The sequence below is a fragment of the Vidua chalybeata genome, chromosome 1 (genome assembly GCF_026979565.1).
Source record: "Vidua chalybeata isolate OUT-0048 chromosome 1, bVidCha1 merged haplotype, whole genome shotgun sequence".
In the NCBI taxonomy this organism is placed as follows: Eukaryota; Metazoa; Chordata; class Aves; order Passeriformes; family Viduidae; genus Vidua; species Vidua chalybeata.
Window position 1 is genome coordinate 134,861,173 of NC_071530.1, and position 13,938 is coordinate 134,875,110.

The window sequence follows — 13,938 nt, forward strand, 5'->3', positions numbered from 1 at the left end:
AGTACAGGCTTAGCAATTCTTTGCAAAGTTCATGTGTAAGTACGTTTAAAATTAGAATCACTTTAAGATGAATGGTTTTGTTTTTGGTTTAGTGCATCAATTTACAGCAAATCTACGGGGATTGACTGATTTCTTTTTGACTGCCAGTGGTGAAATATATATTCAGAAAAGAGTATTAGATGAGCATACAAAGAGAAGCCATCTTCAGAGAATACTGAAGTTACTGTTCCAAGAAGAATTACTTTAGGAACTGTAAACTTTGCAACTTGGATGACTGTTGAGATTTCATGATCACCATAAAATTCCCAGATTGCATGGATTAGGCAGAAGAGTCAGTTAAAAAAATGAACACATGTCAAATGAAAGCTTTCCAGCAGATCTTAAGGAAAGAGCTTTAACAATCAAATCAGATCAAGGCTAAATTATTTTGAGTGACAGGGGATTACAATAAGTCAAAGTAATAGCTAAATTCTCAAAATAAATATATCCCAAGTTATTCAATAAAGTCCAAGAGCCCTGTATGTATTAAAAAAAACAGAGATTGTTACTGTAGGAGTGACAAATATATGTGATGGGATGACTTTAACCTGTACACTTAAACAATTTCAGGTTTGAAATGAAAAAAATACAAAAAGGACATCTATAAATAGTGGTTGCATCTTCAGTATTTTTTAAATTTCTGCAATGAAACCTCTGCTCATAAGAGAAAATTAAGCCTGCTGTTCTCATGTAAAGAAAATGGGGCAACATATCACAAAATCTCCCTTGCCTTTATGTAAAAATGAAATTTGTGTTATAGCATAAAATAAAAGATTTAAAAAGAAGATGATTTTTTTTCTCCTTCTCAAACTACTGTCAAGACATAACCATGAAAATTAATCCTAGCTCTGTCTCACAGACTTTTGGGCTTCTTTGCATATAGTGTCTCCCACATGTCAGATGAGTACAAGTCTTACCAGGAGACACAAGTGAGAAGCACGGAGTATTTTTGCTCCCTGATGGTGCAGACTGGGTTTGGTGTGTGCCAGCAGGGCCGCATGGGAGCAGCACAAGGCTTCCCTGGGGGTTTCAGGTGAGCCCTGCTGCTGCTGTGGAAGTTGTCCTTAATCTTGGTCATTGTGAAATCTCACTGAAGCTCGCTCCCACTGATGAAGACACAAAATCAAGCAGTACATTCCTGTGTTCAACAGCTATTTTCAAAGTTTTAGCATTGACATTGTGACTGCTAATCATTCTTATTTCCAATTGAGCTGTTGAAATGTTCTCCAGATTTTTGATTTAGCTTGATTGAGACTTGTTTTTTTGGCTTGGGATATGTTGAAATATCTAAGCTTGTTAAAAGTAGATGTTAGTCCAGATGGAATTGAAACCAGATTTCTGGGGCAAGGAGTCTAAAGTAACAAATTATTGACACATTTTATTACTTCTACTGCAGTCTAAAATACTGGATAAGTCGCTAATAAAGATTCACAGTTTAGATAGTTTTTGGAATAAAGGCAAGGCATGAATTCTTTACGGTCAAACATGATATCTAATCACTCAAGTAACAGCACTTTGCTTAAAACTGCAGATGTCATTTTTGGATTAGATTTTATATTAGGGTTTTTTTTGATGACCAAAATTTGGATTATTTCTTTGTTATATGAATTATCCTGTGTTACAATCTGACATCTATTGCTGTGTGGTGGGAATCTACAGAAAACTTGGCTTCAGTCACACTGCTCTAATGGCTTAATTGTTATTTAGGGCAGAAAATGTCAATGTTAACAGATCAAAGCCTTCTCAAAACTAAAATGAATTCCTTGGATACTCCAGAGGTTTGTATCCACATTGGATCATATTATCTACAAGTCTTGCAATAATCATTTTATGCCTATCTATAAACACAGAGCAGATGCAGGTTTCTCCTTCTCTTAAGGTCCTTGTGTATTCAGCATGGAGAGAGGCTGCCTTAGCTGGGCAGTCCATTTACATAGCTCTTGGTGCCCAGCAGATTTCACTGCTCTCCATTCACCCATCCAAGGGCTGACCTTATGTTTGACCAAAACTGGTAAGAAATTCAGTGAACTATCTAGACCACGCAGAACGCCACAATTCTGTTTTGTGGAATGGATCTCCTTTTCTCATTGAATGAAGGGGCAGATTTTTGTGAGGCTATCGTGAAACTTGTGCTTTCCTAATTATAAAAAAAAATTCATTTCCGTGTGGGCTGCTTGATCGACGGTGAGTTTGGAATGAAGCCAGACTCAAAAAAAAAAAAAAAAAAAGGAGACATATGGAAAGATTTCTTGCACCACCTGGACCTGGAAGTGGAAAAGGATTCCTGCTACTTCTCATATTTTGCCATGTCATTTTGAGAGGTTCAGGATGGTGAGTAGGAAGTTGACTGCCAGTTTATGTCTTACATAAATTTGGATGGCTTTCAAGCTCTGTGTTATCTTTGGAGGTGCTTGAGACAAGAACTGTTTTTCCTTTGGATGTTACTGAAAAATATACATAATCAAAAAAATACTAATTTTTTCCATTAAATTCTGTACAAGACACTTGGTCACATTTGAAGTAAGGGATACTTCCTATTTTCAACTTATCACTTATTTCCTTATACAATTGGGTTTCTAGAAGAGCTGAAATAGTTATGCTTGTATTACAGAGGAAGTAATTAGGATAATGTTTTCAGACATTTAATTATTCTTTTATACTACCTAAAATAGAGAGAGAAGGGGCAGAAGTTTCAAAATTTCCCACAATTTCCTTTTCAGAAAACCAATAATTATTGTTTCTTATTTGCATTTAACTATTGATTTCCTTAGGGAACTTTGGGGGTGGAAAGGGAGGAGTCTATAAAAAAGTAGAACTTTTCCACCATAATAACAAAATATGTGGATCTATCATTGGAAACCCACAACCTTCATTCTGAGGTTTTCAGTGGAGCCACAAATATTTCTAAGAAATTGCCCTTCCCTGAATGTTTCTTTTTAATAGCAAATCTTCTGTGAAAAAACACATTTTGTAGAAATAGATCAGCATATTTTTGATATTTGGTTGTAGTGGAAAGGTTTTTGGGTAAATTTTCTTAACAGTTAACAGCCCAGTTAATGACATTGTTCACCTGTTTAGACTTGGGAATCTTACCCCAAAAAAATCTAGAATAAGTGTCAGATGCATCAAGCCTTTATAGGTTATATCATAGAAATTTTACATATAATTAACCAAGTTCTGTAAAGTAAGAAAATATAAATTTCATCAAGAGGAATATTTTGGAGAAACATGATCAGTGTAATTCATTAACATTCCAGGTGTTAAAATCAAACAAACTGAACAACAATAAAGTTACCATATCAAGGAACAAAGGAGATATTTTTCAAAACGTTGCACAAAGTTCCATAAGAATACAAAGAATAACCATGGATTCTGCAGACATACTATTCTTTTCACAGAAATTATTTGCACTACTAGTTACTAGAGATGGGAAAAAATAACATAAGAATTTCAACTGCAAGATATGAATAAATTTCTATTTTATGTCCTAGGTTATGTATATATGCTGAGTATTGCCAAACCAATAAACTATCAGTTCATAGAAGATTAATTTCTGTATTATTCTATAAGTAATACGCTGTGCAGGAAAAATAAGAAAATGCAGCTTTACAAAATCATTGAAATTCTGCTGATATGAGTTCTGACACTCAAGAATTAAAGAAAGCAAAGTGCTATTACTTCATTTTATCCACGTTGATAGGAAATAACTTTAGAGGAGTTACAACAAAAAAAAAATCAAGTTATTCAGCTAAGGAATGAAGCAGTTAAGAAGTAATGTAAGTTAGAAATATTTTGCACTGCCCTGAGAGAGAGTCTGTATATTCTGTCACATGTATTTTCTGTGCACAGATATATGCACGGGAAATATTCTTGCAAGTAGGAGACTGAAGCCTGAATATGGGATTACTTATTGTAGGCCACCCACAACATCACTGCATTGAGGTAACTCTTCTACCATGATTCAGCAATGATTCAGTTAACCTTTGATTAAACACAGGAATTTAAACTATGGAAAGGTCTGAAACTTGACACAGTCCTTTGACACCTCCATGTCTGTCATTAAAGATAATCCTGTGTTAGGTACTGATTTTTGAAAATAGAATTAAATTACTTTGGTTCTCAATCCTAACCCTTCCATATTGCAAATGTAACCCTGCTGTGTTAAGAGACTTCCTGAATTACTGCTTCTCCTTTCAAGTCTCTGTGTTTGTGAAGGAGCTTTCAAGGGAGCACGGGCGCCATCAAATTACGAAGCTCCGTCAGCAGCAAATGAAGTGACTGTCCAGCTTGTAGTAATCAGTGGACCACAAAACTGACCAAGACCTCAGAGTCTCATCATGCCCCATTCTTCCTTCACTTTTTCACACCTTAGTGAGACAGTCACTCTAAGACAAAGACAAACAACATGTTAGTTATTTTTTTAATCTTTTCTTTGACTGAGACTCACCAATACCATACCACTATTTTTAACTTTGCCTCTGGGGTGATCTCGCTCCATCTTTTCCCAGTATTTCTAGTCGGTTGTGTGATGGGACCTCTGTGATGACCTGAGAGGCCTGCACTCTCAGACATACTTTTATGCCTCTTTAATTGCTAAGTTTTCTCCTTTTTGTCAGCTCTGTTTATCCAGGTTAGTAAGAATATCTCAGTGGGAATCTCCCAGTATTTCCTCAGCCTGCTGGTTCTTTTCCTTTTTCCAACCTTAAACAGAGGCAGGTTCTCATTTTTCAGCTTTTGTGTCTCACCTGGATATAAAAATAAAATAAAGAAATCTAAAATAAAATTAAGATGGAGCACAACTCAGCAGAAAATGTCTACTGGAAAATAGTGTATGGTGTTCCAAAGTTCATATGCTGTGAAATATGAGAAAGTCTTTGGATTTATAGCGTTTTTGAGAAATTGCCCATCTGATTTTTGGATAAGTCATGTACTGCAACCAATATGGAACAAGCAAAGTCCTGGCTGAGAATAGCCCAGGCACTGACTCTTCTGCAAAGACAGCTCTTACACCTGTTGCATCCTGGGATTGGGTTTTAGGGGTTCCTATTTGTGTTAGGTAGCCAAGTCCTGTGTACCCCCGTGCTTCCCCCATGTCATTCCCCCCTCCGCGGTTTCTGGCCCCATGCTGCCTGCCATTGGATTTCCCCCCCTGCCACTCCTGTAACCACTCCCCCGTCCAGCCCCACGACCCCACTGTGTCCACCGCCCCATCCCCACGGTCCCACTCAGACTGAGGCTCGGTGTCTGCCCCTCCGGTTCCCTGGTTGGTCGCTGTCCTACGTCATCATTGCATCACTCGCATGGATTGGGGGGGCGGCGTCTGCCCTCCCTATCACATCCCCTATATCATCCCGCTCCCTCCCGGGTCCCGGCGCCATTTCCCCCACATGGAGTGGGAAGCGCAGGTCGCTACCCTCCACTGCAGCTCTCAGCGACAATAAAACCTTCCTGCCTTCCTTTGTGGGTGATCTGGACATTCCTTCCCTCTTTATCTCGGATCCCATAGGGTGGGCAACAGAACCCGGCAGACCCCGACCCGTGTGCCGGTGCCAGCGGCACGCGGGAGAGATGCGGCGAACCCAGAAGGCAGGGGGTAGGTGGTGCCGGAGGGCGTTGGAGCTGCCCCGGACCGGGCAGAAAGAGAATGCCGCACTGCATACACCCTTAATCACCAGCAATGCTGTTAGTGACAGGACATCACCCACAAAGGGTCTGATCTTGGAATTATGGCAATAGTCCAACTTGAGCAAAGCAAAAACTGGCTGACAACAGAAGACTTCTCTTGAAGATAAGCAAGAATCCTGACCAGACTGCACAGGCAACAAGTGCCCTCCACAGCCATCTTCAAGCCACCCAGATGCCTCTGGATGCTGAAGTGTCCACCAGTCTTTCCAAGTCACTGAAAACCAGTTACATGACTTTTAGAGAGAGAATGTTTCATTTTTTCTTTTTCCCCAGAAGAAGCCTTTCAATCTGCCTTATTGACCTATACCCTCTTGCCAGTACTCGTAGGAGGTTCCTAGAGCCCAGCCACTCACAGCAAACTGAAAAAAGGAAAGAAGAGGCTTTGTGTTGTTTTCTTCTAGCTCCATGATGTATAGGCATGAAGCCTGAAAAGGACAGCTCAGTCCTTGACAGGTCTTTGAGTGGCACCTACTTAACTGTCCCAGTAGTGCAACTGCAGTTTATACGTATCTAGCTAAATTTCTAGTTCCTTTTCATAGGTGTCATATGAAGCAACAGTAAAAAGACTTCAAAATTATTAATTGCAACAGGACTGTTGGTAGGTTCTGTATGAATGGAGCCATTTTAGAAACATGCCTATGTGGATATTTGAAAGCATTTCATCTGCACCTTACAGAAAGAAGGAAAAAAAAAGTACAACCTAGGGAAACTTTAAAGCTGAGCAATGCAAACAAGGAAAGATGACAAGAGTAGAAAAGACTCCTTTGGGGATGTGGCCTTTATGGAAGAAGGAAGGTGAAATCTTTGTCAGTGAAGTTCATTTTACAGTACCAAACAGGTAATTTCATTTTGGCAGGGTCCTGCTGGCTGCTTATTGGAGCTGCTTATTGTGCAATCGTTGTTTCTGATAACAATGTGCAGAGCACTGTCTGGAGACAAATACTTTGGGATGCACAGGGTAACCTGGTGTTTCCTGGTGGAATACCATGCTTATCGCTTCTATGACACTAATCTCATAATTCACTCATTGAGCAATAAAGATTTCTCTTTCAAATTAGATCTGTTTGATAATCCATTCTGTGTTTTGACATGCTTGGTATGTTGCTACTCATGTTCTTTCCTGGATAGCAGTTTAATATGGTGATTTGTGATGCCAGCAAGAGGCTCAGTCAGGTGCATGGATAAATAGAGTTTCTCCATGTTCCCACTGAAAATGCAGAAATCTCATGGACTACAAAATCTCTGTTTTCCCTGCCTTGCTATTTTGTGTAAATCCTTGTTGAGTGTTGTTTCTAAAAAAAGTGAATACAGAAAGAAATAATGCCAACTAGCATGCCTTGACTTCATTTTTGTTAAGAAACAAAAATGTTTGATTTTGTTTTGGTTTGGTTTTATTTACATTATGTTCCAGATTAAAGGCCACAAATTCAGAATCCATTTTGACAGGTCCTGAATCTGTCCCAAAGCTCCAGGAACTAAAGACATCGAGAGTCACAGTGCAAAAATCTGAAGAAAAGGTATGGCCAGGAGGGCAGTTCTGAACTAAAGTAGTTCAGAACTAAAAGTAGTTTGACTGTGCATGCACTGCACAAGTGTTAGTAGTTTGAAAAGAACTGTGACTTTGTTTTCTAGCTTGCCTTTTGTTAAGTAGGAGTAGGACTGTTTGTCATGAGAGCATTCATTTTCTCTTATTCACTAGATGTGACATGCTCTGAAAGTGCTGGATCCTGGATGTGCTCCTCATAAGGTAGCCAACTGGAAAATATCCCATTTAAGAAATCTGAGGCATTAAGTAAAAATGGGCTCTCCACAAATTAGTAGCAGATCAGTTTGTTATGTGTCAACAAACTGATCTGCTAGAACCACATCTGCAAAACATTTCAGTGTCTAACTCATAAGTGGAAATGTCTAGAAGAATTCTGTCTGGAAGAATGAGAAATAATGATGTTGATTTGGGCCCGTTCAGTGCATAATAGTGATAACCCTGGGAAGGGTTGTTTTTGTTAGAATGGGATGTGGTATATGAGCATCCTCATGGCCAGAGCTTCATCTGACCCAAACAAGATGGCAGGAAAGACATTGGTCTCATTTTCCATGAGCCTCCAAGCTTCCAGGTCAACTGCAGAGCAGGTGAGAACTGAACCACAGGCCCAGGGCCCAGCTGCTGTGAAAAATGGCCTTTCAGCCATTAAACCACCATTCAAAAGGCTGCTTTTCTAAGGATATCTATTCTGTAATCCTATGTTTCTTAACAGCCAAGGTTCTGAGATTGAAATTTCCCTGCTTGTGTAACACAGTGACAGCTCCTCCATGCTGCTCCTTAGGCACCATCAAACCTGCCTGTGGAGCTGGAGCACCTCTGGGGCAGCCATAGAATGGTCGTTTGTCTGTCATGCTTGAGTCCAGTGGGTAACCAAATTGCTTCTGGTTTTCTTTCATCTGTATTCATTTTTATTTGTTCAGAGATGCTAAGTTGGTTGCCTTTGAAACTCAGAGGACAAGAGCATACAAACAAATGGGTTTCTCCATCTTTCTAAATAGTGGTTTACTCCTGGTTTCTGTAAGAAATGCCTTGAAATCCTGCTAATATCTAAGGTTATCTGTGGCCTTGTGACCCATGAATCCTAACCTCAATGCAACTCTGGTTTGAACACTAGAAAGTGAAAGGTCAGTGAAATGAGATAGTTTATGTATGGCAACAGGATTAGCAGATTGGGCTGCTCTGAAGATATTAATTTGGACCATCCCATGGCAAATATCACTCAGGTGCACTTAAGATGAAAAAAGGCATTTTTGAACTCTTGAAAAGACAAAGTATCTTTTCCATTGCTGAATAGGACTCCAGGGTAAATAAAGGCACTGAAATGAGCAGATTAGTTGGAGAGTTAAAAATATAAAATTATAAGTACATATTTTCATTTCCCAATTAATTAGTCTTCATTAATCAAAAATCCTATTGAAATGTGATTCTTGAAGCATGATATAAAACCTATGAGAGAGGTTTCAGGATAACTGAAACCTTTCAGGTTTCATTCAGGATAACTCATTGTGCATAAATTGGTTAAATTTAGATTCAAAGAAAAAATTGGATTTTTGCCTTTACAACTGCTGAGAATTTGTATTGAAGACTATTTTAATGTGGGTTTTTATAGTTTTTATAGTTCAGTTGCCATCTTGAACTATGGCTTTCTGTTTTTTTGCTTCTTCCTTAGGCCTATTGATGGGTGTGCTCTGTATACTGGTCTAGTGAAAATGTAGTAACTGCAACACGCATTTTTAGAATGGTGTCATGTTATTCCCCTTTCTCCATCACCCATAGTTTTTTGAGCAACTTTTTACTCTCTACATATAGTTATTTTCTTTAGGGAGGGCCTACACTGCTAAAAAAACAGTGTATATTTAATCCACTTGGAATAAACTGAAATCAGTGGGAGTTCAATATTTTTGAAACTGAAAACATGTACTTAAATATAGATTTCATTATGACATTTATGCTGGACATCCTGACCATTTCTATTGGTCCCTTCTGTTTCCTTTTCTTAGCTCTCTCATTGCATGTTTAGTTGATTCTGTTGACGAATTCATCTTTGGAAAAGCTTCTTTTCCAATCACAGGTGGCAGCAGACAGCAGAAGCTTCAGGGATAAGGGCTTCCCTGCATCTCTGAGTGAGCTGAGATGACAGGATAGCTTGCCTTGTTCCAGAATGAGTGTTCTTTATCATTTTCTCCACACATCCAGTGACTATTTAAAGTATATTTTTTATATATTTATACTATATCTAAGAGCACTGAAAATATAAGCATTTTTGATTTTTTACTCTCTTAGTACTTACATGAAAAAATCTTAACCTGAACAGGTTAGTCACCCCATAAATCTTTGATTTCCAACATTATATATATACTTGCACTTAATCTATTTTAGATTATATCAAACTGAGGCAGATTTTCTGATCTTTTCTCTGGACTGTGAGGTAGCTCACAAAGTCTGGAAAGGAGATTCAGGAGAAGCAGATGTCAAGCAAATTTGCAAAAGTCATTCATTCAAAAAGAAGCTGTGAGAAGCTGTTGGTTCCTGCCTAAATCTCCATTCATAAACCCATATTCACAGTCACAGATATAAATTTTCTATCTCTGTATTTCACATAGTTTTGGGTAAAACTGCTCTTCCTTATAAACTTTCTTTTGCCAGACAGAGTCTGGTATATTTATTACTGTCTTTTCCCAAAGCCTTGAAAACTCCAAACTAATGCCAAAGCTTTTGTAACATGCTGAAACTGAGGGATATTGGACACATCTTCACCTATGTGTTTAGAAAACTGTCTGCTCCTGTAGCAAAATTAGCACAGGCTCCTTAATCTAATAAATAGAATAAATTAATGGAAAAGCCTTTGGCTGATGCCACTGTACTTCTAAAAAGACATTGAGATGTATTTGCATCATCTTTGTCTTTTGATCAGGCACTCTAAAGTTGCTCCAGAAGTGCCACTTTAAAGAGTGCACAGCCTGCAGGTAGGTGTGCAGAGACATCATCCCATGGGAACAGCTGTCCTGGTGGCTGCTGGGCCATACTTCTCTCTGCTCTGGGACAGAAAGGGATTCCAAGAGAAACAGGTAGGAGGGAAACAGGGGTGGCAGGGGGAGCTTGAGGACACCCCCATTACCTGGATGAAGGTACAGACAGCCCTGGTGTGGCAGGCCAGTGGGCAGCTGCTGGTCACAGGGATTTGTGGGACCCAGGACCAGGATTTGTGGGCCCCAGGATTTGCACTGATGTTGCTCCCAGGAGTTCCAGATTTCCTGGAAGGACTGAATGAAACCCCTCAAAAAGGACAGGGTTGTTTCCTGGCTGTGTGATACTCCCTGTGAAGGCAGAGCAGAAGATGGTAAAAAGAACCATTGCATTAATTCAGGAGAATTTTGCCTGGGGGTTTTACAGAAGAAACAGCACTAAGTGAAGCTATCAAAGAAATTAAATAAGCATCTCTGGTGGATGAAATATAAACTCCAAACTAGAAGTGTTTAAATAAAAATAAAAATAAAAATTAAAAAAAAAAAAAAAAAAAATGGTAGAAAAATTTCCTTCAAAGGAACAGGAGTAAAACAATACGGGAGTTCTGTTCCATTACTCAGAATAAGTCAGTGGTTTGACAATGCAGCTGAATGAGATCAGGTCAGAGATGTGCAGTTTTCTTTAGAGTAGACAATGATTCTAAATATAAGTGGGTTGCAAAAAGATGGAGATTCAGAGCTTTTAGTGGAAGAGTAAATATTATCTAAAGTTGATTGATCTACTGGTGGATTTGTGTCTCATGCAAAAAGCATGAACTGTTTTTCAGGCAGCATGCTAGCGACAATTCATCTAAGAAGGAACTGGTTTTTTAGTATTGCTTTAGATTTTACCAATGTACCTCCATTACATTGCAAATAATAAATAAAAGCGGAAAATAAAAGGGTGATACTATTCCTTTTAGGCTTTGGAAAATTAATTGGATACTAATTGTGCTCTAATAAACGTGTTAACAGATTCTTCTGCTGAATTCTTTTCCAGTTTTTCTTATCCAGTACTTTCATCTTTGCCATTTTGCTATATTCTTTTTGTCGGACTGACTGCCTTTTTTGCTATCTTGCCTTCAGCTTCCTAATATGATTCCTTTGTACTCTTAGTTTTCTTATTCTGTAATACACATTTTTCTTACTCAACTCTTTCTTACCCACTTTAGTATATCAAGATTTGTTGCATCCTGGGTTTTAGGTTCAGATTTGGGGTTCTGGTCTTTGTTAGCTTACTTTGGTTCCATGTATCCTCATGTAATCCCCCGTGTTTTCCCCCGCCATGGAAGTTAGCCCCAGGTTGCCGGCCATTGGGTTTTCTCCCCTGCCACTCCTGTGACCACTCCCCCATCTGGACCCGGCAGTTCTGTGCTCATCACCTCATTCTCGCAGTCCCACTGGCCCTGAACCCCCGTGTCCGCCCCCGTCGTGTGCCCATTGGCCGTTGTGGCAACGTCACAGCCATGGTGTCTGTGTTCATTGGGTGGAGAGCTCCCGTCCTCCCCTGTCCCACCCCTACATCCCTCCGTGACACCCCAGCCTCGGGGCCAGATTCGTCCACGCGAGGTTGGGAGTAGCCACGGCTTCTCCATCACAGCTCCTGCAACCAATAAAGCGTCCAGCCGCGATGCAGACGGGTTTGGACAATTCCCTGCCTCTTCGTTTCCTTCCCTTGTGCCGACGACAAAGCACGGCCAGCCCACCCCGGGACGCAGCTGCAGAAGCGCCCGGAAGTAGCGGCAGTACCGACCCTGACGAGAAGCCGAGGCACCAAGCCGCGCTCTCCGGAGCCGATTGGGGTGGGAAAAGTAACGCACAGCCGTAAAGAGTCTCCATTTTTTTTTTACCTTGTTTGAGATTTTTTTCCCCCTTCATTTCCACTGTGCCCAAGAAGCTGCCTTTGAGTTACCCTTCTGGTGTCCCTTTCAGGGCTGACCTGGCAAAGCATCTGTTTCCTGTTTAAGTGGAAAGAAGGACTTCTGTGTGCCTTACTTTTCACTTCACAATCTTGCAGAGCAAATGACAAGTGTCAAGAAAGGTTCCTTACCTGTGGTTTGGTGGGGAGTGACTTTGCTCTCCCCACAGGTGGTGGTGTGGTTGTGAACACATGCATCTGCAGATCTGTTAAATGTAGTCCCTGCCTCCTGTGACTCCTTCCACGCAGCAAAAGCCAAACACTGCCAGCAGTTTAAAAGGAGTCATAGGGGCAGTACTAAAGTGGGAGCAAGGTGAGAAGTGTAAGAAGAGAAGGAAAATTTATGGTAACACTTCAGAGCTCAAGATTCTTTCTATCAAAACACAGGACTGGTGTTTAGGCCTTGATGCACTTTAATATATCTTTTGGGGGTCATATTTACAGTATATATCCATTCTTTAATGTTCTTTAATTGAACTCAGTGGCTCAGAAAACTGCACTGGGCATTTGTTGCATCCTGTGGTTCGGGTTTAGATTAGGCGTTGTTAATTCATGTTAGATAGCCAAGTTCTGTAATCCCGCGTACCCCCCGTGTTTCCCCTCCCCGCGGTTGTTCGCTCCTAGCTGCGTGCTATTGGAGCTTACCCCAATCACTCCGGCAGACACTCCCCATCCTTGCCAGAGAGTTCCCTGCCAATCTCCCTGATGCCGCATCCCTACTAGCCCTGGGACCCAGGAACCGCCCCAGCACAGTCTCGGTTGCTGTTGCTGGCGTCACCACCACGGCAGCCGCCCCTATTGGCCAGCAGGCCATGGATCCTCTCGCCCCGCCCCTCCATAAAATCCTACCCCGCCGGCACCCAGGCGCCATTTTCTACCATGCGAGTGCCGGGAGCGGTTTCTATCGAACCGTGCCACGTGACCAATAAACCGTTCCTGCCAAGCACGGAGTAAATAGACAAATTCCTTACTTCTTTGCTGGGTCCCTAGCGCATGGTAACAGAGGCTGGTCAGCCCACGCACCCGAGACACGGAGCCGTGTCCGGGAACCCGCGGCAGCAAACCCCGGCAGCACGTGGAACCTACGCCACAGCTGGGCTCCCAAGAGCTGCGTGCAGCCGGGGAGAACAAAAGCAAACACTGCAGGCATTAGAAATTTTATCTAGTGGGAGAAAAAATTCTCTAATTTTGATTTTGGCTGAGCATAAGGTTCTATTTCATCATTAGTACTTAATAGTCACACAGCAGAATGCAGTATTTTCTAAAAAAACTTCATTTTTACAGGACTTGTTACACAGCTAACTTGACATAACCATAAGCAGCATGTCTTCTCAAAAATCCATACCAAATTGGTCCCTGTGCAAAGATTATAAAAACATACAGACAAACAAACCACTCAAAGCATATAAATAGAAATAGTATCCATAGATTTCTACTTATATAAGCAAGAGCCAGGCAGAGGGGATTTGGACACTCCTAGAGGACAATGGAGCTCTCACAATGTGTGATAGTCATGGCACAGTAAATATGAAGCTGCTGTGTCTCACAGGTAATCCCTTCCTTTCAATTCTTCTCTGTCTGTCTTTTCCCACTCTTCATTACAGTCCCATAACCCTGTCTTTCTCCTTCCTGCTATAGCTGCTTGACATAGGCTCCTTTAATTTATTTTTTTTTACCTGATATTACAGCTCCTTTAGTTAAAATTTAAGCAAGATCGTTTTGATTGCTTGTGTCAAGTTTTCTCTGAA